Raw genomic sequence first — 5,543 nt, forward strand, 5'->3', positions numbered from 1 at the left:
GCCACCGGAGGGCGCCCTAGAGTCCCCGCTGGGCCTTCAGGCCGCAGTACATGAGTTTGGCCACAGGAGGACAGTCCAGACTCACGGCAGAGACCTTAACTGGCATATTATTAGTTTTATTATTGTTTAAATTATTCATATGATATTTGCTATCTATACTGTTGTATTTATTGAATTATTGTTGCAAGCCATCCAGAGATGTGTGGTGATTGGTTAGAAATACAGTGCTACCTTGGCTCATGAACTTAATCTGTTCCAGGACTCATATTACCCCCAGCGATTGTGCGGGGTGGGGGGGGAGATGGCCGCAATCATGCTCGGGGATGGGGGGAGACTGGCAGATCGCGGGCATGCTTGGGGGGGCAGAGACAGGCGGGACTGGAGGCCTGCTCAGGGGAGGAGATGGGTGCGGAAGGCAGCAGCACTCACGATCGTCATCCGATGTGGAGTTTGCGGCAAAATTTCTATAAAATTTCTCTTTGCCACCCGATTTGGTCATGAACTGAGGCATTCGTGAGCCAAGGTACCACTGTACCACCCCCAACCAACCAACCAGGCGACTAGGATCAGCCGATTGCGGTGCACGATGCCAAGCGCCCCGGTTCCATTGGCAGGATGAAAACCAGGCCTCAGGAGGGCACCCGTCTTCTGGCCTAGGTCTTAAACACGCCCGCCGAGCTCCGCAGGCCGTAATGCCCAGTGGCGGCCACACAAGGGCGCCTGAGGCGCGTCTCCGCAGTCCCGCGAGGGCTTCCGGGTTGCGCGAAGTCGTCAAGGCGGTGGGTCCGGAGTTGGGGTCGGGCAGCCGGGATCGGGATGCTGCAGGTGGGGCTGCGGGGCAGCGAGGGCCCCAGCTTTGGCCCCATAGGCGGGCATGCTCTCCGCTGGGCCGGCCCAGCTGCGAGCAGACTCGCTCGGGACTTCACTGGACTCGCCGGCGGCCCTGAGGAGGCAGGAAAAAATGTGAAGTGCCCATTCCCCCCAGGCTGCGGCCAAGCCCCCAGCGCCCCCGAACGTGCCTTACCGGACGACGAGCGTCCCCGCCCCGGTCCCAATCTGGTTCCCTCCCCAAGAAGAGGGTCTGCGCTGCCCAGTCCTCGCGACCACCCCGAGCGCCTGGCCGCTGCCGGGAACAGCCTCGCTGGGCCGAGCCGCAACCCAGAGGGTGCCCCCTTCCATCCGGCCGGGGGAAGGTGCCCGTCCCCCCGGATGACTTCTGGCCCTCGCGCAACAGAGCCACTGCCATGCAATTGCCTTGCTACCGACTGACAGCAGTCGATGAAAGCTTCCTGAGTGATTCGTGCCCCGTTGCGGTGGTCGAGGGTGTGGCTCGGAGACTGTACTGGGTTTCTCACTAGACAAGAGAAACATTTTAAGGAGATCGAGGTTTGCTCTGCAGTGTTAGCTGAGCCTCTTCTGGACTGAAATGTGCCACTGTACCTTTGTGAAGGTAGGACAGTATGAAATGTTCTTAGAAGGGTGAGGGGAGAGCACAGGTTCAGAACCAGAACTTGCAGGTTTGGTAGGGGATGTCCAGGGGACCTTAACCTCAAGCTCTTTGCAAGCCAAATAATTCCCTCGATTATTTTTAAAAATTTTACCCATTATGTTGGGCATCATTGATCTCTCAGAAACTTATCAAATTTTTTTCACCTGAATGAAGGCAAAATTAACTAGTACGCTCTTCTTCCATTCTTTAGTTCTAAGCCTTACACATCCGTAGCCTTATATTGCATTTCTTTGCCTATTTATTAATCCTGAGTTAACATTTTTTTAAAACCATTAATTTACATGGAAATTATGAGAGGAAATGTGAAGGGGAGACAAGGAAATGGATCTGCTTTCGTAACCTTTTCCAGCAGGCGTAATCCATTGGGCCTTCCAGTGTTATTCTTGTGCACATGGTTCTCAGAGGAATCCCAGGGAATCATTCATGTTGCAGTGGCAACGAAAATAATCTCAGCCGTTCGGGAGGTGCCCTCTTTAATCTTTGCTTGTGGTCAAAATCCCAGAGTGAAAGAGCAAGCCCACTGTGAGTTTCTCCCTGGGATATTAAAGGGGAGCATTCCCTTGACACCCCGTTATGCTGTTCAGCACGAAGCGGCATGAACTGTAAGCTGCCCAGAGAGCCCACTGGGCCATGGGGCGGCGTATAAATACCAGTGCAAATTAAGGGGCACGGAAATTCCATACAAGTCAGCGCTTCGCCGACTTGGATTCATCGTGCCAGCAGGTTACAACCCTTCTGGGAACCTTTCCAGACGCTCCTTTTCCAAGGTGGGCTGTTGGACTAGATTTCCGAGGTGCCCCAGGAGGGAAGAGCAGCTTGGCATGGCTCGCCCCCGGCTGCTGGCCCTCACTGGCTGTGGGTCTTTTGGGCAGTTGCACTAGCTGAGGACTGTAGGGTCTCCCTCTCTGGCCTAACTGCTTCAAGGCTGGCTGTCAAGTTTGGAAAAAGCTGGTGAACAGGGAGTTTCACCCAGCTCCCCCGGCATGTCAGACGGGACCAAGGCAGGTAAACAGTACCCTGCAGCCCTCCAGTTCAGCCTTTCCCAGGGTGCAAGCTCGGGGATTCTGGGAGCTGTAATCCAGCACAACCAGAGGGTGCCAGGTTGGGGCAGCCGGTACTATTGCAAACCTGTATTTGGTAAGGGTTTGGGTTCGTTCGATTTTTACAGAAAACAGATGGCAGGAACTGATGTGAGCGACAGCAAACCTTGTTGCCGAGCGTCCAGCCTTAGCCTTCCGCGTGAGTCCCTGCTCTGTCCATGCAGGGAGCCGCCAGGCAGCCTTCTCCGGGCGACCCGTCGCGGCAGAGGTAGCGGAACAACTCAGGCTGGCCCCAGCGGAAGCTGGCAGGCCGAAGGGGAGGCCAGGAAGCACTGACTCCCACAGGGATGCTGCAGGCACCATCTTCTTGGAGAGATGCTGCCTTTGGGCTTAGAGGACCTCTGGTCCGTTCTGTGTATTATTTTTTATGGGACACTCACATACATTAGCAGAGTGTTTGAGAACAGCCTGAAGTTAATACACTGGGCTGAGGAACAATGCATTTTCAAACTTTCCGTTCTTTCCTCTAAACTCTATTAGGTGGGACCAAGAGATGCCAGCTTGGTCTACTGCAGAGGAATTCCGCCACGGGCCCCAGGACCGCACCTGGGATGCTGCACCTTGCAAAGCTTACCTCATCGGGCTTGGCCAAGAACTCTCGTGGGATGTCGCTCTCTGCAAGGACCCGGCTGGAGCACGCTGCAAGGCCAAAATAAAGAACAGATGGGACAAGAGGAGATGGTGGTGGTCACAGGACACGGGAAGCTGGGTGGTTTTCTAGGGTTTTCTAGCAAGCAGAGTGTTCCTGCTCCCAAACCAAACCAAAACACTGGCCCATAAAATTCCAGAGAAGACTTAACTGGGCAAAACTCCTCATTTGGCCCCCAGCTACACTAACAGCCAGAATCAGGTGCCTGCTCTTAAGCCGGGGACGGTGAAGAGACAGAGTGGCTCCTGCCCAGAACTATTCAGGCCTACATCTTCTTAGCACCCCCAATAGTACAGGATCAGGCCCTCTGACGCAGCCATCTTTCCCTGCCAAGTCAGATGCCTTCAGGGTGTGGGGGTGGAGGCAGTTTCCAACCCAGTTTGAGCCCCCCCCCCAAAATGAAAGCTTCCAAGTAGGACTTTGACCTGATTAAATAAATGTTAACTGATGAGATGTTTGTGATGTGTTTAAATGACCAATTCTACAAAAACTACTTACGAGCAAAGGCCAAGCAAGGATTTTTTTTTTTCAGTGTGCATATTGCAGTCTTTCTGAAAAGGAACGGCTCCCTTTTCTCACACACCGGGATGAGGGTCTCCTCTGAGTTCCTGCTTGCCACCTCCTATTACAGATAGTTTATTTAACCTTTGAACCCTGTTGCCCACTTTGTCAGGCTTCTTCTTAAATACCATACGATAATGAAAGGCATGTTTTGTAAAAACTGCGGCTCCGCATCTAAAGAAGTTCGTCGGTGCCAGCCAGGGCCAGACAAACAGCCCAAGGGCGAGCAGGAAGGCAACCTCGAAGCCTTAGAGACCCAGTGTCCCTGTCTGCCATTTACGAGGGCGCAGCCGCGTGGCCTTTTCGACGTGCTCCGCAAGGCCCCACTGCCTGACATCCACTGCTGTTCCGACAGTGAGAACGGCCACGTGCCTGGCAGGCGTGGAAAAGGGCAGTTGGCAAACCCCCGTTTCAGGTTCCGACACGAGACAGTGGATCCCAGTGTGGACTTGAGCAGAGCTGCTGGCCTACCAGGCAAGCATCGCATCCTGGGAAAGAAACAGGATCAAGAGCAACTTCAAGACCTCCCATTGCTGGGTGGGGGGGAGACTGAATGGGGAACCTGAAGTGCAAGCATTTGAATAGCCAAGATTCACACCTCTACAGAGGAATATATAATGAATCCACATCACACCAACCTCCCGCAAGATGTTCTCCTCCATACATTGCAGACCGCAACTCTCATTACCCCTGACCATTGGACTTGCTACCTGGGGTGGAAAGGGATGTACTCCATTTTACATACCGTATTTTTTGCTCTATAAGACGCACCTGACTATAAGACGCACCTAGTTTTTAGAGGAGGAAAACAAGAAAAAAAATATCCTGAATCAAATGGGCACATCATCACACGCACGTTCCCCATCACTTCCCCATGGGCTGCACATCTGACAGAATTACTGCACACACATAATCGCTCTATAAGATGCACAGACATTTCCCCTTACTTTTGAGGGGGGAAAAGTGCATCTTACACAGCAAAAAATACGGTAATTAAAAGCAAAATATATCCTACAATTTCTGGAACACAACACTTGCTCTGCTAGTTCCCAATCTACTGTCGTCAGGACTGAAATACTGACCCATAAACACCCACAACGTCAGAACGACAATTTTTTTGACGGAGATTTGGACAATCCCAGGAACCTGGTGGCAAACAATTCCAAAACCTGTTCTGTAACTGAGAAAAAAGCAAACGCATCTATACCTACGTCAGCCACATCTAAGAGGCCGAGAAGGAAAAAGGCAGGGCGTGTGAATGCAAGACTGGGCGGCTCAAGGAGCTGTTAGGACAAGTCCTGGGAACTTCTGCATGAGGCTTATCGCTCTAATGTACTGAATAATATAATGCAGTATATAGGGTAAAAGTTCCACTGAAAAGTTCCACTGAAAAGCGCTTTTGAAAAAACCTTCCTTGAGTAGCTTTTTCTGCACTGCTCATCATCTCTGCCCCTCATAAACACGTTCCAACCATCAAAACCATGCCAGGACACCTAGTTTTCCTAACCCTAACCCTACCCTGGTGCACTCCCCTAACCCTAATATAGGGCTCAAGTTCCACTGAAAGTAAGGCGATTTTGAAAAAGCCTTCCTTGAGTAGATTTTTCTGCACTGCTCATCATCTCTGCCCATCCGAAACATGTTCCAACCATCAAAACCATGCCAGGAAACCTAGATTTCCTAACCCTAACCCTACCCTGGTACACACCCCTAATGCTAATAT

The sequence above is a fragment of the Varanus komodoensis genome, unplaced genomic scaffold (genome assembly GCF_004798865.1).
Source record: "Varanus komodoensis strain SLA01 unplaced genomic scaffold, ASM479886v1 scaffold55, whole genome shotgun sequence".
Lineage (NCBI taxonomy): Eukaryota > Metazoa > Chordata > Lepidosauria > Squamata > Varanidae > Varanus > Varanus komodoensis.